Source organism: Rhinolophus sinicus, chromosome 3, assembly GCF_057876585.1.
Source record: "Rhinolophus sinicus isolate RSI-liver-muscle chromosome 3, RSI-T2T, whole genome shotgun sequence".
Taxonomy (NCBI): Eukaryota; Metazoa; Chordata; class Mammalia; order Chiroptera; family Rhinolophidae; genus Rhinolophus; species Rhinolophus sinicus.
In genome coordinates, this window is record NC_142503.1 from 96,007,070 (window position 1) to 96,033,681 (window position 26,612).

Consider the following 26,612-nt stretch of genomic DNA (forward strand, 5'->3'; position numbering starts at 1 on the left):
TATTCACAGTAGCAAAGATGTGGAAACAACCTATGAGGTCGACAAGTTTGCGAGCTCATGTAGAAAAAGTTCTACATACCTCATTGCTGAATATCATTATAGTTACCTTCGAAGTGCTCCCCTTGGGAAGCTATGCACCAACACCAGCACCTAGTCTACCCTTCAAAGCAATTTTGGAACTTTTTTCTGGAATGGCCACCAGAGCTGTCGTCGTATTACCCTTGATATCCTGAATGTCATCAAAATGTCATCCTTTCAATATTTCCTTTATCTTTAGGTAAAGTAAGAAGTCATTGGGGGCCAGATCAGGTGAGTCGGTAGGGTGTTCCAACACAGTTATTTGTTTACTGGCTAAAAACTCCCTCACAGACAGTGCCCTGTGAGCTGGTGCATTGTCGTGATGCCAGAGCCGTGAATTGTTGGCAAAAAGTTCAGATCGCCTAACTTTTTCACACAGCCTTTCCAGCACTTCCAAATAGTAAGCCTGGTTAACTGTTTGTGCAGTTGGTACACATTCATAATGAATAATCCCTCTGATATCAAAAAAAAATTAGCAACATGGTTGCAACAAGTTTGCAAACTTAATTGTCAGACCTTGTGTGAGTGTGTGTGTGTGTTTATGTGTGTATTTCATTACACACACACGGAATATTATTCAGCCGTAAGAAAGAAGAAAATCTTGCTATTTGTGACAACCTGGATAGACCTCAGGGGCATTATGCTAAATGAAATAAGTCAAATAGAGAAAGACAAATACTATATGATCTCACTTATATGTTTTTTAAAAAAAACAATAAATAAATAAACATAGAAACAGAGTAGAATGGTAGTTGTCAGGGACTGCGGGGTGAGGGAAATGAGGAAAGAAATTAGTCAAATGATACAAATTTCCAGTTATAAGACAAATACATTCTGGGGATCTAATGTACAGCATGGTGACTATAGTTAACAATACTGTATTATATACTTGAAAATTGTTAAGAAAGTAGATCTTAAATCTTCTTAATCACAAAAAATATGGTAATATTTGAGATCATGGAGGTGTTAAGTAATTCTACTGTGGGAATCATTTCACAATATATTAAGTGTATCAAGTCATCACGTTGTATACCTTAAACTTACATGATTTATATGTCAATTATATTTCAATAAAGCAGGGGGAAACCCTGTTGGATTATTTCATAAATAGGAAGACATTCATTAGCTCTCTCTGTGCAGGTAGATACAGTAAATTCATAAAACTTGACCTCAAGGCTCAAAAGGTTCCTAAAGCTTTAGGTGTGTGCTCTGCTGGCACTTGAGTTTAAAACTTGGATGGATGTTTCACATTTCCCCAGTCACAGAGACAAGGGGGAAACATGGCATCCAGAGCACGTGAATATATTGACCGTATTAGTCCATAGTTGTTGGCAAGTTATAGAACCCTCAAATGTCAGTTATGAAAGAGCCCTTTTGGATTAGCTAGCCCAGTGCTCACAAATTGCTTTTATTACACACGTATACACCATCTGAGAAGGAGCAGCTGCCTGGGGTGCTGGCAGAAATGAGACTGCATTGGGGCCAAAGGGGAAAAAATGCAGTGATCAAATTTATTACATCCGCCATGAACTCTGGAAGAAGAAAGGCAGCACCTCTCAAGGACCCAGGCCAACTCCCTTGTTACAATGAGGGAAACCAAGGCAGTGAAGTGATTCCTCCAGTATACCCAGCTCACCTGGGTCCCACCCTGCTCTCCTAACCCTTAGTCTTGTCGACTCCCTGTCCCACCATGTTGTCTTGACAGACAGACATCCTTCTCGTCTTGGTTCTTGTTTCCTCATCAGTTTACACACTTGACCCCTGGTCCTAACCTTCTAGGCCTTTCTTTCTCCTTCTATAACAGGCTGGAAATTCTGTCAACAGTATTACTGCTGTTCCATGGGACCCTCGCAGAAAGTTCTGTTTCTGGAACTTTCAGCCTACCCTACTAGACAGCCATTCTCAGGTTGGCAGGTTGTTGAGGTGACACAGCTCATCTCTAACTTGGGCCCCTGTGCCCTTACCTAGATTAGTACTTATCACACTTAACTAGTGTTTCCGTTGTAGCTGCTTCTGTATGTATAAACTATAAGGTCCTTCAAAGAAGGGGCTGGGTCTTTGTATACTCCACAGTGCATCACATAGGGCACGAAAGGAATATATGTGAAATGAGAAAATGAGAGGCTATGACCAAGTCTCATGTTGTTCTTTTGTACTTTGGAGCTTCATACCCAAGTACAATTTTTAAAATCCCTCAGAGAAATGCATTTCACCTCCTTTCTGCTATCGAACACACCCTCCACCCACACAGACAAATTCCCACACCATTTCTCTAGGTAGTCTCCATGCTTGCCTCATAGCCCTTCACTCTTTGCCTAGCGCAGTGTTTTTTCCAATTTTATGTTAGCAGCAGAATCTTGGGTCAAATGAAATATTTCACCAAACCCCAAATATAAAACAGCAAAAAGTAGCGAAATGAGGGTATCCTGCTGATGCTCCCCTCACTCCTTTCAGCAGACTCTGACCCCCCTCCACTGCCCCTCCACGATCCCCACATCCCTAGAGCTCAGTGGACCTCACCCAAACCTCCCACTGGTGTTTTTCTCTCCAGTATCCTTTCCTCCGGCCCGACCCCCACTCAGCTGCCAGCCTAATATTAACACTGGTCTAATCTTAACACTGCTTTCAACCTGCCACTCCTTGGTGCCATCAAGTCCAAACCCTTCCGGCTGACTCCCAGACAGGGATGAAACTAGCTACACATTTCACCAATGTCCCATTTCTTTCCTCTACCCACATCATTCTGGCTTCAACAGGATCTTCTATACACACCATACACACCATGGGACTTCTGAGGCCGGGATGCTCACACAGAGTCCCCCCTTACCCTGCCCTCCCCCTTTTCAAATGGCCCATTATCAACTCCAGCCCTCTGCTACCCTCAGCCTCTTTTTCTGGATTCCGTTGCCAGGTACCACCTTTCACTCATGCCAAAATCCAGAGTCACCCTAAATCCTCCCTTCCCTCACCTGGCACATCCAATCACCAGGGCTAGGATTTGACCTTGGGAATGTATCTTAAACCTGGGCCCCTCTTCCTCCTCACTTCCTTAATACAAACTCTTTTATTGCTCTCAAGGATTCCTGGAAAAGCTCCCTGATGGGTCACCACCCCCCAATCCACCTTGTCCCAAGCTGCAGAACCATTCATCTAATTATAGTCCCCTCTGGTGGCCGAAGACCTTTCAACAGCTCCCCCAGCTTTGCATTAAGGGCCAAGCTCTAAAATGAGTATAAAAGTCTTCTCATCTTCTGGCCCCCACTTATCTTTCCAACCTCATCTCCTATATCTCTCCTCCTGGCACAGCCAGCAGTTCAACCATCCCAAACCATCACCTCTTTTTCCATGAGGCCATTTCTCTCTCACCTCAGAGTAGACTGACATTCCACCAATACAGACCAGTAGGACAGAATCAGTTGTTAAATACTGAAAGCCTTCTGAATAAGAGTAAATAGCCACTAGCCCAAGCCCCCAAGTGCTGTCCCTACCCTTCCACCCCCACTCCATCAATCAAGTGAATGTCTGGCCCAATAAAGGGCCAAGTTGTTAAATACCTTGGCTCTCTCACCCCTGCCTGGGACCTCTCCATGGCACCCTCTGCCTGTGTCACCCTCTCCCCAGCCCCTGATGCCCCTGCTTCCTCCCCCAGCCTTACTCAGTCACTCCCCGCTCTGTGCTTCCATAGAACCGTCTTTGTTTTCCATTATATAACTTGTCCTGTTACATTGTAATTTCTTACTCATCTCTCTCCCACTCACAAACAAGCTCCTTGGGAGCTGGAACCACATCTCATCCACATCATAGTTGCCCAATAAGTGGTGAACTAGACCTTCTAGCAATTTAAGAGTCCTGCCTCCTCTCCTTAAAGCTCTCCAACTGCTCTCATACTCACAATTCTAGACTTTCACACATCTGGTTCCCCCCCAAGGTTTACTTTGTATAGAGCTAAGCACATAGTAGGTGTTCAATAAATACTACTTTTAAGGCGAATATGTACGCACCCACTCTCCCAAAATTAGAATGTAACAGCCCTTCTTAGCTGAAATCAAAAGATCCAGCTGGGGCCAAGTAAACCAGGAACTAGCTGCCAAAAACAGCTAAGCACACTCGTCCACACAGCTGGTGAGCCAAGAACTACTCACTCCAGTTCTGCCTTGTAAAGGAGGATCACTTCACCAGCCCCCGCCACCACCCCCCAGAAGCTTTTCCTCCTGCCCTCCGTTGAGATCCCAAATAAGGCAGCCCAAGGGCAGCTAGAGAAAGACAAAGGAGGGGATCAAACAAGACTGGTTTCAGTTGTGCGGTGCTGTGTGCTTTTTAAAGGAGACAGAAGACAGAATCAAAAGAATGCCTATTCTCTTTCAGAGACAGGCACAAGCAAAGTCACCCCGCTTTCCCACCTTCAGCAGATTTCTCCTAACAGACCTCCAAACATGGGCAGAGGGTAGGTGTTGGCTCATCCATCTCCAACCTGAAGCCAGGAGCAACTAGCTCTCTTCTGCTGTCAGTGCTTCCTGGGCAGGCTGGCGAGGGAGGGAGGAAGAAGGGAGGAAAGAGGGAAGGAGGGAGGAAGGAGGGAGGGAGGAGGACATATACTCTGCATCTACTACAGGCTAATCACTGCCAAGCACCTTGCACATGTCCTCTCCCTGAACCATGAACAAAGCCCTCTGAGCTTTGTATTATGCCTATTTTAAAGCAGAGAGAACTGAGGTTCAGGGAAGTCCTTTAATTTTCCCAAGGGTAGAAGGCTAGCAAGTGGCAGAGCTGAAATTGTAAACCGAGGTGTCTGACTGTGATTCTAATATGCTCTGCTCTTCTCAGCACTGCCCCATCTCTCCCTTCCTCTGGATTTTCCCAAATCTACAGCAGGACCAAGTTTTGCCTGACATCCAATGACTCTCCCCCGTTTCTGCTTGGTGAAGCAGGTCCACTCCCGCTGTGGCTTCTCATCATCAGGGGAACTTACTCCACACCGACATGCATCCATGTGCTTTTCACAAGGTCAGAGCTACTGTGTTTCCCCAAAAATAAAAATAAGACCAGGTCTTATATTAATTTTTGCTCCAAAAGACGCATTAGGGCATATTTTCAGGAGATGTTTTATTTTTTCATGTACAACAATCTACATTTATTCAAATACAGTCATGTCATCTTCTTCTGGAACATCGTCATAACATACTAAATGCATCCATCTGGCTGAGGATCTTAACTGGGGCTTATTTTCGGGGTACGTCTTATTTTCCGGGAAACACAGTAATGCATAATAGTGGATGGGGATTACGGACAGCAATATCTCCACAGACCCAAGGCAAGTGAAGCACTAGAATTCCTCTTGTTCGGGCATCTGTTCAGAATGCCACCTATGCTGGCCAGTCCTGGGCTCCCAGCTAGCGTTGTCCTCCCCTATCCCCCACCCCCCATCTCTACCACGATCCACCTTCGGGTTCTCCTTTCCCCTTACTGCCGTCTGGAATTACCACTACCCACGTTTCCCGTGCAGTGTCTAGCTGCACCACTAGAATGTAAAGTCCGTCCACGATGAGGCAAGGCAGGCCGCCCAGGGGTTCTGAGTCAGACCAGAGCTCCCACTCACCTCTTCCACTGGCCCAGAGTGGCCGCCCTGTCCCTCTGCCTGGCACTTCTCCCTACCACTCAATCCACTCAGTAACACAGCCTGAAAGAGATGTGTGTAATGTGTTACCTAATGTGAAGCTGATCTCCAGCTGGCTGCAAACTCTCAACTCTGCCAGTGTCTATTTCTGACAGATCCCTCCAGAAGCTGGAAGCTTCGGGGTGGATCCAAAGAGCCACTGCAAAATGGGAAAGGGTCCTCTCCAATCAGCTGTTCACCAGGAGACCCTGGCTGTCCACTCCTTCCATCAGATGGAAGGGGGCACTGCCGCCATTGCCCCATGAGCGGGTTGTCTGCCAGTTGCAGGTATTTGACCATAAGTTTAGGGCAGTTCCCGGAGTGCCTGTCCAAAATGAAGATTCCAGGGCCCTGAACTTCTGACTCGGATATTCTGTGACCTTAATTTTAGATGTACTACTTCCTTCCCACTCCGAAGAGGAAAAATAACTGGAGTATGCCTAGTTAGACGAAACAACTCCTGCATGGGTTTCTTAGAGTTACTCAAGGTACTCTTATTTCCTATGTAAAATATGCAAGATTAAACAAATTATACCAACACAGCTCTTTATTCTTTCACTCTCTCATAGGTTTGAGGCGTCATCATAACAGCAATGTGTTTCTAAGCTGCATTTCTCTCCCCCAGCACAAGAGCTATTTTATTTGTCTGGCTTCTGCAACTGCCAGCCACAGCAGTAACATACACCTGGCATCTCTGACTCCTCTGTGTTTTCTCCTTTCTAGCCAAGAACTTCGGCCTTATGTATCTGCTCCCCACTAAAGAACACTTTCTTGAATGTAATCTGACAACCCAATTCAATTCAATCCACAAGCATTATATTTCCATTCAGTAAATTTATACCTCTCTGTCCGCAATTAAGAAGAAAACATGGTCCATGTACCCCCTACGTGTTATAGCAGGAAGAAAACAGTTTATAGCTGGCTTCAATGAGAACTCTCAGCAAGCTAAGACCCCAAATTCTGATCCCGAGTGGACTTTGCCCTTCTCTCAGTGGTTTCTGCCCCAGCCAAGCATTCCTTTTCCCTGCCCTTCATGTAGGGAAACCATCCCAGCTCTGCGCCTTCCATGAGGAGAAATTCAAGGACCAGAAGTATGCGACTGGTGTGATTTAGCTGTAACCCTGGGCCCTAACTCCAAGACACTACCTGTCTAACTAGGTTACCGCCATCCTTGCACTTACCCAGAGGCTCATTTCTATCAATAGCTCTTTTGTTTGGGGTTTTGCAAACTCTACTGCCCAAGGCAGTTACCCTTGGCAAATGAGAACAATGGCTGTGCTGGCTAGTGTTTCTCTGACCTAACCAGCTGGGGTTCCTCCAGCTTGTGAGAAGTGCCTGAATGACACGGTTGCTAGCCCACAATCTGCTGGGTTTCCTCTTCCAGTCCTCTCCTTCCCTGACCCAGTCCCATCCTACCCCTCACCCCACCCCACCCCACTGCAGTCTGGGTCTGTTTCAAGTGTTTTTAGTTACTGTGGCATGTTGCCTGTGAATGTTAAATATTCAGCAATATTTGGGCTCCTTCGTGCAAATAGGTTGGCTTTGAGAAAAGAACACGCAGATCTCAACTGAAGGGATCGACACTGCAAGCCAGCAGTCAACCGTTCTAATGAAGTTACAAAGGCAGGACAGGCAGCCTATCCAACAAGGCACGCGCTCAGCACACAGCGCAGCAGGGAGGAGCTAGGGTGCCTCTTTATGAGAGACAGGGTGGAGGGGTGTGCAGGGAGGCCTGGACGCAGGATGGGGGCTGCGGGGAAATGAACCCTGCAGGGCCTTGGTCAAATAGGAGCCTTCCTGGGTCTCGGTGTCCTCTGAAACGGAGAGCTTTGTGCAGACCTGACAGGGTTGTTTGTAAAGATTGAATGAAATGAGGCATGTGCTTGGCTCAGTAAACATGAGCTCTGATTAGTAACCAAACACTGCTGAGGGGAGACCTGAAAATTATCCTTCCAAAGTAAGCTTCCATCTGCAGATATTTCAAATCTGCGAGTGCAAAAAGGGATGGATATGCATATATTTTCTACACACACACACACACACACACACACACACACACACACACCCATAAAGTTAGCCTGTCTTCCTTTGTATTCCTTGGAATAAACAATGATAATAATGGTAATATGGCTACCACTAATTGAGCACTTGCCACATCCAAGCTGTACTAGGTAACTTATCCACTCCTTTCGTCTTCACAACAGCCTTTGTGGGAACACGTAGGGTCCTGTTTCAGACATGAGGCACTTAAGACTCAGAAAAGAAAAGTAACTTAGCTCTGCGTACATACTAGTGAGTGGCAGATCCCAGACATGAATTCTGGGGCTTCCAGAAGCCAACATCCAGCTCCTATCACTACGCGGCGGGCATAGAGAGAAAAAGCTGCTAAGTGCAAGTAGGAAATGTCTATCTAGCCTGGCCTCCTGTTTCCCAGATGTTTTACAGAAACTACATAACAGTCTAAATTGAAATGTAAGTGCAAAAAATGTAACGTTAAAGAAAATATATGTAAATTGTACACCTGAAATCTATGTAACTTTACTAACAGTTGTCACCCCAATAAACTTTAATTTAAAAAAAAGAAAGAAAATATGTCAGTGTGAGCTTCGATTCAGTAGTGGATTTCTCCTCGTCTAAGCTGTCAGTCTGTGCTGCCAACCACGTTGCAACAGAGCTACCCAAATCCCTGTCCACCCAGTGAAGGCCTCTCACCCATGTCGCAGCCCCAAGAAGGTACCAGGGCTCCTAGTCCAGGGGTGTGACCTCTGACCCCTCTCCAGTGCGCAGAGACAGCACTGTACCAAGGGAATGCGGGCCACTCTCAAAGCAGAGACACTCGCCAGGCCTAATTAGCTGACTTTTACCTTCTCTGCTCCTCCCAGCAGTGTCCAATGCCTGCAGCCAAAAGGCTAAGAAGCCGGCTGCCAGCATCTCTGCAGCAGCTTCTCTGAGCCTGTTCAAAATTAATTTTATAAAGGGTCTTGGCTCCCCAGCCCCATTCCACGTGCCTGATTCAGGTGAGATCATGACAGTAATCATTGCCAAAGCTCTGTCCAGTAGAATAAGCACTCACTGGTATGTGTGTGTGCGTGTGTGTGGTTGTGTGTGTGTGTGTGTGTGTGTGTGAGGTGGGGGGGAGAGAGAAAAGAAACAGGCAGGGGAGGGGAAGAGGCCTCAACACCTAGACGCTAACGAATGAGGCTCTCATGCTTTTAAGATCCCGGACACCCGCAAGGCCCCTTGTTTTATTCAGTAATCCATATAACTGAGCGCTGTTTTGTGTGTTAGACACTGCTCTGAGTACTGGGGATGGAGAAATGACTCGAACACATGAGCTCTGTCTTCAAGGAACTCTCCATCAAATGGAGAATCTACACAAGTAAAATGTAGGATCTGTGTGTCTCCCTCTGTCCAAGGAGGTCCAGAAAGACTTCCTGAAAGCCCTCAAAAACTCAGAACGTGGCACAGAGCCTGATACAGCGTAGGAACTCAACAAATATTGTTGGATTAAATAATGTGTCTTCTACATTGACTGAAAGTATGTCTACATTGACTCCGTGAAAACCAAATAAGAATTAGCCAGGCACATTTGCATCGGCTAGGAATGCTTTTGCTTACATCAAGTAGCTTAAACAACTAAGGGTTTATTTTTCACAGATAATAAGAAATCTAGAGATAGGGGCAGTTTGCACTGGTCCGGCATCTCAGTGATGTCAGAAATGACACTCAGTGACGCTCTGCTCTTTCCCTCACTGTCACAGGATGGTTCCTATAGCTCTGGACACTACATCTACCACCAAAGCAGGACAGAGAGCAAAGCGTAGCATCAATGCTGCTTTCTCTTTCTGAAGGAAAGCTTTCCTCCAAAATCACCCCAATAGGTTTCTGCTCACTTCCTGGCCAGACCTTGCTATATCGTTACCCCTAGCCTCCAGAGAACCCAAGAAAGTTAGGGTTTTTTGGCGCTGTACTGAAACCAAGCAGTGTCTTTTGCATCTGGTTTATTTCACTTAGTATAACGTCCATGTTGTAGCGTATGTCAGAATTTCCTTCCTTTTTAAGGCTGAATAATATTCCCTTGTACGTACATAGCATATTTTGTTTATTCATTCATCCATTGATGGACAGCAAGTATTTTTAATGCCCCCAAAATAATGCTTTCTCCCATGATGACCAGAATATTCTAGCCCTCAGTAACCTTTCTCAGTGTATTCACTGTCTCTGTGAGAAATAAACATCTATTTGTTTAAGCTACTGACATTGAGCGTTTTCTGTTAGTCAAAGTCAAACCTACTTTTTATTGATATACCTCATTTGTCAAACAAGTGTGTTCACATTACCGACCCCCATGGGGCTGATAATCAGACGGTAGGTACCTGTGAAGTCATCCCACTTGTTAGAGCACCCCCCTACCGATAAGTGAACAGAAGCCACCCCAGAATTACCCCACCCGCCATGCCCCCAGAACTCTCTATCATGTTGCAATCAAAAGGTTAACACTGGATTAGTTGTTAAATATTTGTAATATCCAGAAAACTGTCATAAAACTGCTGTGATAATTAATCGAGATAATACCTATAAAGTACTTAACACAGTGCCTGGAACTTAGTAAATAATAAATTTTCACTCTTATTAAATTATAATTATTATAGGGCACTCAGAGATCATGCACTGTAAGTCACTTAGAAAGAACTTGACAGTATTTTGGGGAAAACATTCTCTCCAAACACTGTTTAAATCAGTTCAGCTTCAGGGAATTTGTTCCCAGTCTGAGACATCTGCCTCCTCTGCACTGAGGGGGAGGGTTTGCTGGAAACTTGAGGACACCACTGGCTGGTGGAGATCCTGCCAGGTGGTGCGGAGGTCCTGGGTGGGTGGGCATGGCCAGCTTGGCATCCGGACTGGAGGGCTATGCTCCTGCATGAGTCTCACTTATTTCTCCAAAGCTTTCTGTTCTAGCTTGGCCATTGCCTACACACGGTGTGGGGGTGTTTGGGGGAAGGGATAAGAAAAATTAATAATTGATTTAAGACTCACCCATTTTGCTTCAGCTTTATAAATAGTTACAGTTAGTGAGGTTTGTTTTTGTTTGGTTTTTAGAGAAATTTTTCTCACCTCCCAGGCTGTCCACGCTGCGCCTGTGTGCACTGCATAGTACAGTTGAGCTGCCCCAAGTCACCAGCAATACTAATTCTGCTCACTTGTTTGCCTAAGTAATGCCAAAACCATGGGTTGGTCTCAATGCTTCACTCTCAGCCAGTGGTCTGGATGTCCTCCCCACCTCTGCTTCTCAGAACAAGGCCTGTGTGTCCCAAAAAAGACCTTGGACTCAAACTCGAATCTGCCCAGGCTCATCTTTGCTGAAACTGTGACTTCCATGCCTTTCGCTCTCTCCTTCTGTGAGGCTGATGAAAATTGTAAAACTCCCCGGAGAGGTGACTTAAATCAATAGGAGGAAACATGTTACAGAAATGATTCAGGAGGGTTTTACCAGGAGGTCTGACCAACAAAACTGCTACGCGCCAGCGAACGCAGGACGGTAATAAGAACAGAGAACCTGCAGCCTGAGAGGCACCAGGTCCGCCCTGCACAGCAGGGGGCATGAGCACGTTGGCTGATAAAAGAACAGGAAGCCCGGAAGGATCTGATAAGGAGCAGGTCCCACCACGGAATCTTAAACAGAGAGGGGGCATGATCAGAATGGTGAGCTGGGCTCCATTCCAGGGGCTGGCGGATTGGCGAAGGAGACAGGCAGAAGAAAGGACAGCCGAGCAGGCAGGGCCGCGATCACCGGGAAGGGGACGGACACTGACCTATGGTGGGTGATGGTAGGAAGAGATGCGGCGGGAGCCTGCAGAGGAGCAAGTGTAGGAAAGGACAGGGATGTGACTACTGTCTGAATATGGGATCTAGAAGTCACAGGAATCAGAACTGCCAGGGGTCGCTCCTGAGGAACAAAGAGAGTGGGGGGACCAGAATCCCTGGCTCTCAGAAAACTGAATACAAAGGGCCAAAGCCTGACACTTGAGAAAATGTGCAGAGAAGCTCTCTGAACTCAGGTTAATGGGGAAATAGTCCGCTGTTTAAGTTTGGAGCAGAAAGTCTAGCTCAACCCCCAGGTGTAATAAAGCTCACAAGGTGATGGAACAAAAATGGGTGAACATGGCCAAGACTTGCCTTAAAGTCAGTGGGGTCTTGGAGCCAGCTCTTACCAGACATTTTGCACAGCCATTATTAAAAATTAAATTATATAATCCTATAATTAAATAACCTATGTTAAAAACAAATGGGATACCTATTTAAAATGCATCACTTCCTAATGATTTTACTACATTTTACTATCACTACAATCTGTACTCTTGAGGTCCTTTATGTGTGTTGTATCAGTGTTGTAGAAATACCATAGAATGGTGTGCTACTGCACTTCTGTCCCCAACTCTGGATTTGGTGATCTCACATTAGTAGTTTGCAATCAGACATGGTAGGATATTTACACCATGGAAATTGGCAAGTGCTACACATCAACTCTTCCAGGTCAGAGCTCTGGGAAGCAGCCTCCTGCTTGGGTGAAAAGCTGGGCAAAGGTAGACTGTTCTCCATTCATGCAGGGCCCAGGCCTTTGCAGCACCTTCCTTCTCTAAGCAATATTCAGTCCTTGGAAGCCGCTTCCATCCATCTGCCCTGCAGCTTCTGGCTTTGGGGGTGCCGGGCAACTGGACCTTAAATAGCCAGCCAGCATTTAAGTATTTGGGATCTCTAAACTCTATCCAAGTCCCTCGTTCCTAATTTAAAGAGCCTTCCTCAGAGCAGCAGTGCATTTCCTGCTGCTAACCAGCCACCTACAAAGATTTAAACCCCTGGGTTAAATGAAGTTCCCAGAGATCGGGTATCAGTGCTGCCAAGAGATGGGCAGGACACTTCCCCGTCCCTTACACCTTGTCAGTTCATGCCAAATGGGTTTCCCCCAAGAAATCTGGTTAACTGTAGTTGAAGGACAAATTTGAAGGACAAAGTTACCAAAGGGCAGCCTAATGGGCCGTTTTAAAGGTTAGGTGGATCTGATCCAGCCTCGCAAGAGGGTTTTGGAATCCAAGCCCCCTCCCTCTAGCCCCCACCACTATTACCACCACCTTCATCCAGGCCCCCTCTCTTCCCGGCTGCCCCATTTCTATAATAAATGGCTAGCTCATCGCTCTGCTTCTGGTTTAGTGTCCCTCTGCCCGTTCCATCTATTCTCCACATGCAGACACCAAACCTTCCTGGATCTGAATGTGCTCACAGGCCACTGCCTTCGGCTCCCATTCCGTGCCTGGTGACCCAGGCCCTCCAGACAGGTCTCCACACCCTGTCAGCAGCCTCCCCTGCTCCCCTCACTCTCCTAGAGCACAGTCCCCGGGCTCCCCAGACCCTACTACCAGCGATCACTCTCTCCACGAGGCCTCTACCCACTCCACACCCACTCCTGGCCCATCTTCAGGACTCAGTGCCGGGGTTGGGTGCCTCTCCTCGGGAAACCCCAGCCTCCGAGGCTTCCTGCCATTGTGCTGTGTATCACTTGGTATTGCCACGTTAGCCTCTCTTGCTGCAGTTACCAAGCCCCTCACTCCATGCCCCACAGCCAGGGTAGCACCTTAATCATAGTGAGACCTTATTCCCGCCATTCAGCTTGGCCTGGCACAAGGTAAGCACTCCGTAAATGCTTGAATGAATAGATGGATGACATCGTAGCCTGGGTGTGTTGGCTCTTACCAGCAGAAGAGGTCAGGGTTTAAGAGCACACGCTCTGGAGGGGCTCAGATGCATATTGCAGCCATGCCACTCACTCACTGTGCAGCCTGGGGACCAACCCTAATGTGAGTGCTTGTAAGAATTCTCTAATGTATGCACTGCTTTCATCCTCACAATCCCTCTAGGACAAACAGATTGTTGTGGTTGTTACTGTTGTTGGGTGTGTGTTTTTTTGTTTTTTTGGGGTTTTTTTTTTTTGTTTGTTTGTTTTTTAACAGAAGAGAAAGCTGAAGCACAGAGAAGTGAAATAACTTGATAAATGGGAAAATCAGGAGTCGGAACCCTATACTTAACCTCTAGGCGATACTGCACATTAGTAGCTTAGCACAAAGCCAGACATGCTAAAAGTGCTCAGGAAATGTGAGCCTCCCCCAGACCACAGCTTTGGGGAGCCCCAAAACTCACATCACATTCCCATATCTAGGAGAGCACCCTGCTTGATCCGTCTTTGCCATCCATCATTCAGAACAAAATCTTCTCACGTTTGTGCCATTTGGGTCCCACACCACCATCACGGGGGAGCCTTCCTTCACAGGAGAAGCAACGTGGCTTGTCATAAAAATGACCCCAAGCTAAGAAGACAGGGCAAGGCAAACTTTACATCTCTAGTGATATTAATGATTTCCTCATCTGTAAAATACAGTGGAAATAAAGGCACCGACTACCGCAGGGGGCTGTTCTCAAGCTCAAATGAGGTAAGAACAGTTAAAGTGTTTTGTAAATTATGGAAGCGATAAAAGATATTTGTTCAGAGGGGAAGGCCAGGTGGGCAGAGGAAAGGTTCTGATGAGAGTGGGAGTGATCGTGGAGTCAGACAGACAGGGTGACTCATCCCCATGCCCTTCCTCCTCCACCTCCCCTCATTCAGCCTCAACATGGCAGAAGAGCAGCCTACAGTCTGCTGCTAGATAGCTGTGTGACTTGGCTTTTCTGTGCTGGAAGTTGCTATAGACTAAATGCTGGGTCCCCGCAAAATTCATGTTAAATCCTAGTGCCCAGTGCAATGGGATTTGGAGGTGGGGCCTTTGGGAGGTGATTAGGTCATAAAGGGGAGGCCTCAGGAGTGGGATTAGTGACCTTATAAAAGGGACCCCACAGAGCTCCCTTGACCCTTCTGCCATGTGAGGTTAGGGCAAGATGACAGCCATCTAGGAACCAGGAAGCAGGCTCTCATCACACACCGAATCTGCCAGCACCTTGACTTGGATTTCCAGCCTCCAGAACCATGAGAAATAAATTTTTGTTGTTTGTAAGCCATCCCATCTGTGGCATTTTATTATAGCAACCTAAATGGACTAGGACAGGAGTTTCACTACAAATTATTTTAAGTTGGCATGATTTCCAAAAGCAGATCTACTTTCTAATGCTTTTGGCCTTGACATCATCATGAAAACAGAACTCCAAAATAACAACCATCTCACACACACACGTACACACACACCTCGTAAGCCGTTATTTATCACTAGAAAAAATCTCTTGAAGACCAATTCATACTCATTCCATATAGGGTTTTGTTTGTTTGTTTGTAATGCAGAACCATGATTTACTTACTTGACAGGGTTTGAATTACTAGAAAGGCTATTTCAGGCAGAAAGGAATGGGGCTGGCAGTCTGATTTCACAAGGCAGACCTGAACATTTGCATCTTGTGGCTTTGGTATATTTAGCTCACAAACTAAAGTCCTAGTCAACAAGCTCTTTACATTTGAATAGATTACAAAGTGTTTATAGGCCTGAGTCCTTCCAAGACAGTAGTTAATTGGCCTCACAAACAACAGTAGGAGAGTGTCATTATCCTGATTTAACAAAGGAAGACACTTCATCCAGAGAAGTTAAGGGACTGGATCCAGGCCCTCACGCTGGGTTTACTCGTCACTGTCATCAGTGTCGTCACTAATTTCTAACATGCCAGGAGGGCACTCCAACAATCTGTCCTGTCCTCCAGGAGCTCATACATTAATAGGCCTTTGATGTAACCATTCCTCAAACAGCTAAGTAGGTAGTAAAACATAAACATTTAGTAAAAGTAATACTCTGGTCCCTCAGGCCTCCACTCTTCATTAGAAGTGAAAGGAAGCAAATCCAAAATCGTGGGGAGTCACCTCTCTGCTGGGTCTCAGTTTTCCCATCTGTCGTAAAGAATTAGTACCACCTGACTGTCTTCTTTCTGAAGGACCAGCAGGGACACTTGTTAAACACCTGATTCCCAGGCACCTGTACCGTTTGGGTGGGGTGGACCCAGGATCGGAGTGTATGGGAAATGCTGTTTTAACTAGGGATGCAATAGAGGACAGGACAAAAGCTTTGGGACTAAATGTGTCCAAGGCACTGTCATTGTTCAATGTGGTCCTCACAGCTGCTGACCCAGAAATAGGGTTTATTTTTAGAAGTTTGGATATACCCAGAGCCTGATGGATTACTTATCTCCATAGTACATAGAATTGAATTTAACTACGGACCTTGAACGGATAGCCACAGTCACCTAATTAGGACTTCCATGAGGGGTCTTTTTCCCCAGGGCACAGCCCACCCGAGAATAGGTAGAAGGACGTACAGATGAGGAACAGCCCAAGCCAAACTGCTTGGGCTTCAAGTGAACTTGGACAAGTTACTTACCTTCCTTGAGCCTCAGTTTCCTGATCTGTAAGGTAAAGTTAATATTACAACATGAATAAACCTTGAAAACATAATGCTCAGTGAAAGAAGCCAGACACAAAAGGCCACATGTTATAGAATTCCATTTATACGAGACATCCAGAATAGGTAAATCCATAGAGACAGAGAGCAGATTAGCGGTTGCCAGGGGCTGGGGGTTGGCGGTTGGGGGAGAATGGGAAGTGACTGCTTAACAGATAACAGGGCTTCCTTTGGGGTGATGAAAAGGTTCTAGAACTAAGTAGACATAATGGTTGCACAACATTTTCAATGTACTAAATGCTACCGACTTATGCTCTTTAAAATGATGAGTTTTATGTTATGTGTATCTTACCAAACTTTTTTTAAATGCAGTTTACAGTAACTTGCCTCCATGCCCTCTCCCCATCTAGTGGTGTGGGAGTCAGGGTCCAACCTTGGCAACAGAAGAAACATCTGGTCAGACAGGCTGGAGCTACTGCACCGTCCACCTGATAAGCAGCCAGCGCCAGACTGATTACCTGCGTGCCCCTGAGGATTCCTCCTCCTACCATCAAATTCTCCACCTGCAGGTGCCTCACCTCATTCATTCTTTTAATCGTCTAAACTGTTGTGGGAGAAACTGAGGCTCAGGGCATCTCAGAGCTTATAAGCAGCATTGCCAGTTTTGCATCCAGTTCGGTCTGAGACCAAAACCTGAGCTCTTTCTAGTTTAATACTCTATCTCCCATGAGTAAAAATATTAAATTCTTATAACTATACATATACTCTCTATACCTTTTACACTTCACTAAAGGCTTTCAAACTCTCTACTTTTATTCTCCTAGTAACCCTGTGGATTCAGTGTTATCTCCAGTAATGTGTTTTGCCCAAAGTAAATGACCTGGTCCTGAGAGAGTCTGTCCTCTTCTTCCCCTCAGAGCAGTTCCCATGCAGAGTAATTAGATTACAAACAGAAATAGAGTAAGTCCTGTGAGAACTTTCTAGATCAAGGATGTTAGGGGGAAAAAAAAGGTTTTTGTTTGGGGTTTGCTTTGTTTTTATAGACCCTGGATTGCCAGCCAAACAGTTTCCCATCAGATATGGAAATGCAGACCCCCTGAGTCCCCAACTGAATTATAGCACATTAGCTCAGTTAAATGCATGTTTCCCTATTAAGAAAAAATCCAAGGGCGGAAGTATGTTTAATCTGATACTTTTGGCATCTGAAAAAGAACAGAAGAGAAAAAGGCAAGAGATAGGAAACATCACAGAAGCATGATGTATTAAGAGTTCTTTCATTAAACTAATATTTATTGAACACCTACTATGCCCCAAGCATTGTTCTAGGCAGATGTAGGATCCAACGGTAGACAAGCTGGATATCTGACTTCTGACCTCATGGAATTTGCAATCTAATGCAGTGTTACCTAAACTGCGTCAGGTAAAAGAGAGATCACCTAGAGAGCTTTTCAAAGTACAGATTCCAGGGCCTTGTCCCCAGGCTTCAAGTGAAGCCTAGGAATCTGAATTTGAAAAGCTTTCTCAGTGATTAGAAGGAAAAGCCAAATCTGAGAATCTAGCTTATTGCTTCCCAAACTTATCCAGTTATGAAGCACCTGTAGTGCTCAGTAAACACAGGTTCCAAGGCCTCTCTCCACAGGGCTCAGGAATAGAAATGTTTAACAAGCACATCAGGTACTTCTTGGAATCCAGCAAGTTTGAGAGACAGTGTTCTGGCAGGCTTAGCAACACCACATGCGACCCAAATGTCCTGATCACATCACACAGTAACAGTCCTACAAAACATGATCTCCCACCCATCATAAAATGAAACCAGTTGCTTAGACTGTCAAAAGCCACCATGCAGGAAGCACTCCATTCTCACAGGATTCTGTCCCCTCAGCAAAAATTCAAGAAGAAAGAAGACACACCCTCTATGTACTTGTGCTATAAGCCAATCAACTTGAAAGAATTCTGATTTTAAAGAAAAGTGTGCCTCTGTGCTAAGACCTGCGATGCCATGTTAACCAGAGGACATTTCTTGTAAGGCCATGAACCTATGTGTACCTCTAACGCCTTATAAATAAATAATGGACCTAAAAATATCAGTAATGAACTTGGGAAAATACTAGCTAATTTACACCATACTAGAAATACCCAGAGATGTTTAACAACTGAAGGACTGATGTCAGCCTCCCTAGTAAGTACCCCAAGCAATATTATTCCTTAAATTGCAGAGTATAATTCAGAAGGGCGTATGCTCTCTGAAAGGCAAGAAAGTATTGCTATGAATGCTCTTACTCAGCAGCCTCATCCCCGGATGAGAAAAACCAAAAGAATCATGGGAAAAATGTATTCCTTGAGGCCCAGGAGCAAAATGTTTCAGAAAAGGGCTGTCGTTAATCTTCATGCAGTTGCAGAGATAAAGCAGTGTCCCATGCCACACCAAGCACACTGAGGTGGGTGCTTTTGTGTGAGTGGCCTCACTCCTTCCACCCCCGGTGGCTAGGAGAGCTGCCACTGCTATGCCTCTATACCCCAGAGAATCCCTGCACCAAGGCCGGCCATCGACTGGCGCTGGGAACGAGGGGTCGGCTGGGCAGATGAACGGGTCACCACACCAGTCAACCTCCCAAAACTCAAATCTGATATCCTCTGATAAAATCTAAGCTCCTAACTTTGGCACGTGAGACCCTCCAAAAACAGCCCCTATCAACCTCTGCAGCTGCTTTTCCGGCCATTTCCACTCCCGTCTCCTCTCTCCCCCTTCCTACTTCCTTACTTTGCGACTTATATTCCAATGATTTGGAATATTTCATTTTCCAAACATACTTTTGGGACAATGGTTCTCAAATGGGGGCAATTTTGCCAACCCCCTTCAGGGGACATTTGAAACTCTGAAGACATTTCTGATTTCACAATTAGAGATATACAAGCAGGTAGAGGTCAGGGCTGCTGTTAAACATCCTTCAATGTACAGGACAGTCTCCCCCAGAAAAGAATAATCCATCACAAAATGTCAATAGTGCCACTGTTGAGAAACTCTTCCTTGGTAAATTGCATCAATGGCCCCAAATCTTCACCTGTCCCTGTATCCACACCCTAAGCCCTTTGGAAGTGCTCTTCCATGGTGGGCAGGGCTTCATCACCGCACCTTGAATCTGTCAGCCATATGACTTGCTTTATCCAACAGAATGTGGCAGAAATGAGAGTGTACATGTTCCCACTTGATCTCTTTCACCTCTGTTGATGAAATGACATAGACATGCCAGTGGCCTGGCACCACGGGAATGAGAGACACATGGAATGAAGCCAGCCCCCAACTAAGCCCAGGCTAAATCCACCAGCCCATAGGCAAACCCATAAGAAATAATGATTATTGTGTTAAGCCACTGTGTGTTGGAGTGATTTGCTCCACGGCGATAGCTAACTCACAATGTTGCTTCATGTCTTTGTACACACTATTCCCTCTGCTTAGAACACCCGCCCCCACCCTCCCCTCCATCTTACTTAGAAAACTGTTACTCAACTTTTGAAATCAAACCCAAGATCTCCTCTTCTAGAGACCCTTCTTGGATTCCCTACAGAAACGTAATGAGCCCCTCCTCTTTGACACAGTTTCATTGTTGTAATGTACTGTGTATATTAACTTGGCTTTCTCTCTTGCTAAATAGTGAACTCCTTAAGGCAGAGACTTTGTCTCTACTCTCTGGTCCCAAGGCAGCACAGCAACTAGAGTGGACACTCAGGAAATATTTATGGAATGCAAAGGGATGGACTGGGGGGCTGGGGGAAGGTGATTATCAAGGGCATTTATCGGCTTTGGCACTCAAACTGAAATGGTGCCTGGAACACAGCCCAATCCCTGTGACAAAAGAAGAGACTGTTGGCTCCAGCCTGCAGTCTGGGTTTCCCCGCCAATCAAAGTTGTCATGGAGAGGACAGCCCCTGCCGTTACTGTTCAGCACAATGAAACTGTTTAGAAGAGAGCCTTACTTTCAGGAAATTCCAATGAGCCTGTATTATTGTTACCCTCTAACAGTAATGACTCCCATGGGATTAAACAGAGGGCAAAGTAATTGCTAAAACATCCTCCGTCGTGGACAGAGAAGCCTGAACAAGACGTACAGCTCCCACTTCACTTGGGAGGGAGGTGACTCGCTCATGGAAACTAAGTGTGTCACTGGAGCCTTACAGGGTAAGAAGAGGAAAGATGCAGCGTGATGTGGAAGAAAGTGTCAAAATGTTGACAATAGACCAACTTGTGTTGAAATCCCAACCAAACCTCTAGTCACCTCATGCCTCTGAATCTTGGATTGCTCATCTGTAAAACAGGGATATAAAACACTGGTCCGCTAAAGGGCTCAATACTTTTAGCTCCTTTTCGCTCCAAAGACATAGTCTTACCTAAAAACTGAGTAGGAAACAACTCAGTGGGAATTGGAGTACATTAGAAACTTCCTTCCCACCAACAGAGACAAGTGGCTGGATTCTGGCTGGGAGGCTCTGACCCGAAACCATCTTTCTCTTGCAAGGATGGGTTCTTGAACGATGACCTGAGCAACCATACAGGGTCCCATGCTTAGAAGGGCCTCATGCTTGGTTTAATGCTCTGTTGCCATTGTCTTGAAATTCTTTATAATTTTTGAAGAAGGGACACCTGATTTTTATTTTGCACTGGGCCTTGCAATTAAGAAGCTGCTCCACTGTTGTTCTTCAGTCCCTACAGATAAGAGACAGGATAGCTTTTCCCCAGGAGTTTCCATGTCATAAAAGATGTATGTATCTCACAGAGCCTAGCTTATTGGGAAATTCTAGAGTCATCACATCACATAAAAATACCTAGGACAAGACACTCGGGGGTGGAGGATGGGTGGTGGGGTGGAGTGGAGACACAGATTCCTACAGACTAGGACGATCAAACAGGATGCCTTCAGCTGCAAGTAACAGAATGTGGGCCCAAGAGTGCTTAGACAATAGAGAGATGTAATAATCTCATCTAACTAGAAACCTGGGAATAAGCTCTACCTGGACAATTCAGCCTCTGTGACACTCCTTGCCATGATTTCACTGTCACAACATGGCAGCAGCCATTCTAAACACAGGTCTTCCCACATTTCTTCCCACCCAGAGATGGAAGAAAAGAAAAGGGTTCTCGTCTCATGTCTCTCTACTTTTATTAGAGGAGAACATCTTCTCTAGAAGTCTCCCCAGCAGACTGTGCTTTGAGTCTCATTGTGCAGACCTGGGACAGATGGCCAGAGCTAGATGCACAGAGGGTTAGGCAAGTGCAGATCTCCTCTAGGGGAATGGGATGACCATGGCTGCCTGATCGTTATCTGAAAAAACGTGGGTCCTGTGATCGAGGGGGAAAGAGGAATGGCCAGTGGGGAAACGGCCTTGGATTAGGTGTCTTCCCCATCCCATAGCGATCCCCCCTTCTGAGGAGCTGAAGGAAGCCTGCCTTCCCATCGCGTACCAGTACTCATTGCTCATTGCTGCCCAAAGCCCCCTGGGGAAGGGTCCTGTGTGGGGAGTAAGAACACTTTATCATCCCATGATGACAATCAAAGTGAAGGTCTTAGGTCACCTGTTTCAGAAACATTTAGAAGCTCTCTCATTTACAACCTGATTCATGTTCTTGGGCAATTTCTGTATTCACTCTTAGCCTGTGTCAAATGGGAATAATAGTGCTTGCTATATAAGATTGTAGAGAGGACTAAATGAGATAATTCTATAAAACATTCACTAAATGTTAGTTCTCCCTTTACACAGTGTTATAGGTGAAGAAACTGAGCCCCAGAGGAATGACAAACTTACCTAAGGTCACAAAGCCAGAGGGTAGCAGAACTGAAACTCAAACCCAAGGCTGCTGTAGTTGGGCCTGAGCTACATCTCTGGTCCTGGGCATTTTTCCACCCAGCACATCCCAACACTTTCCTTGGAGTCCTGCTGACTTTTAGGCTCAAGGGGTTCTTGTTAAAATTCAGATGCCCCTGGGAAAGGTACCACCATCATGAGCTAATTCCTGCTGGAGGATCGTTGTTCTCCTGGTGCAGGAAGGTCTTGTGGGAACCAAAGGCCTAGTGGGAAACAGAAAGAGTAAGGGACAGGCTGAGAGGCTCCATGGGCATATTTTCCTGCTTTGCAACTTTGTCTCCAAACATCACATTCAAAGGACTCAGGTGTGTGTAACCCAAGGTGTCACTACCTCAAAAATATTTGTATTTTCTTTGATCTGACAGTACAAGGATAGAAATGTAATATAGAATTGTGTTAAGTCATATTAAATTAAGTCAGTGTTCAGATCCTGGCATGGAATTTTAGATAATAACAGTTTATTGATTTGTGAACTGCATTCAGTCAGAATTAAGTCTGTCAGCATAAAGCTGGATTTGGGTAATGAAATTATTTTCAGCAACACAGCATTTAGATATCAATAACATTTATCTTTAGAGAAGAAATAAACACCTACTACCATGACCATTAGGAATTACGAACCTCCCTATATGAGGCTTTAGGAGGGAAGGTCCTACAGGTCTGTGGCCCAAAAAGCTTGGGGCATCCATTCTTGGAGGAAATACAGACTTGATGCTGTAGTGTTACTATAGGAATAGTCTCCCATATGGCCCAGCTCCAGGCCCACATTTCACCATGTTCACAAACTGTTCTTGCCTTAGTCCATTCAAGCTGCTAGAACAGAATCCCATAGACTATGTGGCTTATATACAACAGAAAATTTATTTCTCACAGTTCTGCAGGCTGGAAAGTCTGAGATTGGTGTCTGGTGAGAACCTGCTTCCTGGTTTATAAGTGGCTATCTTCTCACTGTGTCCTCACATGGTGGAAGGGAGGCCTCTTTTATAAGGGCACTAATCCCACTCATGAGGGCTCCAACCTCATGACCTAATCACCTTCCAAAGTCCCCACCTCCTAATGCCATCACACTGGGGATTAAGTTCCAACATAGGAATTTGGGGTGTGGGGGACACAAACATTCAGTCTATAGCATTCAACCATCTGCCTTCACCATTATATGAGGCGTAGCAAGAAACCCACAAGCTGTGATTTGAAGAAACTTGAAACACGAGTCCACCAGACATGACTCAGACCTCAGGTCAAGCCTGGAATGCAGTATTAATACTGTATTCACTCATTGGTGGTCCACATATTCTGTTCTATCCCCAGCATATTTACTGCAATTCAGTTCTGCACTAACCACCTGCTGTTAGCACAGATCCCACAATTGAGGACTCAGTCCTCCACGACTGTCCTCACTTCAGATGCCTGCTGCCCTTCAGGCATTCCCAGGCCATTGGTGCTTAACTCACAGAGCTCAGGAAAGCATTATACATAGGATTACAGTTTTAGTATAAAGAATACAAATCCATACCAGCCAAATGAAGAGTCTCATAGGGCAGGGTTGGGGAGGGTCCCAAATGCAGAGCTCCTCTATCCTTTCCCTGTGGAATCAGGGCACCCTCCCAGTATATCAGTGTATTCAACAAGAAATTTCCCTAAGCCCCAGAATCCAGAGTTTTTATTGGGGTTTTATTATGGAAATAAAATTGATTAAATCATTTGCCATGTGATTGAACTCAGTCTCCAATTCCCCTGCCATCTAGTGGTACAGCTGGCTCAGAGTACCAACCCTCTAATTACATGGTTGGTCTTTCTGGTGACCAAACCCCTATCCAGAAGCCACCTAAGGAAGGGGCCATGAGTCATCTCATTAGCATAAACAGAGATGTGATCTGGGTGTTCATGAATAACAAAGATACTCCTACCACTTACTTGGAAAATTCCAAGGGTTTTAGAAGCTCTGTGCCAGGAACCCCCAAAGACCAGGCAAATTCTTTATTACACAACACACATGTGCTGCCTATGCTGGTATAAATATAGCTGAGCAGGTAAGCCACAAGGCCCCTGAGTCTGTCCTTTTTCGTTTTAAGAGGAGACACTGAAAGAGCCAGTTACCTTTGTTTTTTGTTTGTGTCTTTTGTCTTTTTCTATTTCTGAACTAATATTTTTCAGGATACTCTAATCCAAATTCTGCATCAATGAAATTTTGCCTGCCCAAAATATCAAATGAGGATCTCTCCTCACTCCCAGCCCCAACCTCTTGATGACAAGCACATGTCAGCATCTACAACTAACTATAGTTTGAATTATGTTATAAACCCACAGATATTTTAAAAGAGGATATTCATTTTGTAATCTCCATAGCCAGCACATGTTAAACTGCCAAGAATTTACCTGGTACTCAAGAAATACTTGTTCAGTTTAATTATCAGGTTAATCTGAATATTAACTATAATGCATCCAATTCAGAACTGTAAGCCTAGTTCTTGAGAAATAACAATGAATAAAGCATAGTCCCTGGTCCCAAGAAGCTGATAATGGAGTGGTGAAGACAAAAACTAAAATAATAATTTCATTATAAAATTTAAATTCTGTAGAAATAATTCAACAGAAATTATACTAGGAGAGATCCAAGATGGCGGAGTAGATAAACACTGTGCCTGCTTCCTTCCGTGAACACATTAAAATTACAACTAAGTTATAGAATAGTCAACCTGGAGAACCATCTGAAATCTGGCCAAACAGAACTTTTATAACTAAGGATATAAAGAAGAAGCCACATCAAGATTGGTAAGAGACACAAAATGGGCTGACCCCAAACCTCCATGTGACAGTTGAGACCAGGAGGGATATTTCAGGCTCCAGTGGAGTGAGAGACCTCCAGAACCACCCTGGCCTCCCCAGCCCAGAGTACTGGTGCCAGGAAGAGAAGCCCCCACAACATCTGGTTATGAAAGACAGTGGGGATTCTGACAATCTGGGTGGGATGGAAGGCTGAAGAAAACTCAGGCATCCTCTTAAACGGCCCACACACACAGACTTTCTCACTTGCAGGCACTCACCTTGGGCAACAGCGGAGGGATGGTGAGTTTGGTGACATCAAAGGCATACAAAGGGCAGACTGAGGTGTGTGGCTTTGCAGTAAGGCTTTGAGGACAGCCTCCAATTTTCCTGGGTGGAGTCCTCCTCCCATGCAGTCGGCAGGTGGGTGCCATGTTTCCTGTGTTGAGCCCACCCCCACACAGCCAAATCTGAGTCTGATTGGCCTGGTGAGCTCTGCTGCTCCACACTGCTGACTCACTGAGACCCCACCCCACCCAATTTACCCAACACCAGAGGCCCTTTCTTGGTGAGCAGCCAGCCATGCCTGCCAGCATTGCACTCCCTCTTGAAAAACTATCGGAGTTCACAGGAATCAAGCGAGCGGCAACTGGCCATGTTGTACTCTGAGATTTTTGTTGAGTCACTCCAGGCTCAGCACTAGCACCAACCCAGAGTCTACATGAATCTGTTGACCACAGTTCTTCCCATTCTAGTGACTCCCTAAGACCCTGCTTCATCCAACTCATGTACCACAAGAGGCTTTATCAGGGGCTGAACCTTAAGGGAGCTGGGAGCTGGCAGCAGGCCTGAGGGTGTTCTGGCTTTTTATAAAGTTACCCCAGGCCCAGTACTGACAGCAGCCACCCTCAGTTCACATCATGGTCTCTCCCACATGACTCCAGAGTTAGGACAGGCAGCGAATAACCATGGATCACTTTGTAGCTTCTACCGGGTAATCCCAGGCCAGTCACGGGCAGTGGGTGAGCTGGGCCTACACCAGAGCCCCTCACAAAAGGCCCCACGTGGGGACAGAGCCAGGAGAGCAGCTTCCAGGCTCAGCCTCACTTGGAAAGTTGCTGGCTTGGATAATAGATGGCCATCAGCTGTGACTAGTTGCCCATCAGTTGTTACTGGTTAGCCATTGGCCACAAATATAACTGCCATGGCTTTGCTAGCAGCGGATGATGGTGGCTGGCAAAGGCGGACTGCAGTTAGCACGGCAGATTGCAGTTAGCAAGTGAGGTTGGTTGGCAGAGAAGCGGGCAGCAGATTGCGAATCATGTGGCTCCCGCTTCCTGTGTCTCCAACCCAGCTGCCAGCGAGACTATAGTGGTATGACTCCCCTATCTATGGCTCCATGGGTGTTTCTTTTTGGCCTCACCATGTCCTGTGTTCTTATGTGGGGAGTGGAACCAGCACCCCACATGACACCCTGCATGACAAATGGCACAGCAAGCAGGGTACGGTGCTGGCCAAAGCTCTCCAAAGGGCGGTGGAGCAGTTTGTGTGTATGAACACTCAGTCTTAGGAAGACCAGGAGGAGCAGCTGCCGGAGAGCTGGACCCCATGGAGGGGTGGGAAGACATGGATGGTTCTCCAACCAGCATAGGCTGGAGAAAGCAAGGTTGTTGCAGCCCTGTGGGCTGGGAAGTGTTTACTGAGGCAGCCTGGATGCGGGACTTGTAGTCCCAGGAGGAAATACTTGCTGAGTCCTCTGTGGGAGATGAAGGTGAGGTCAAGGTCATCCCTCACACCCAGGTTGGGGGAGACTTGGAGCCCTCGCCCGACGGAGA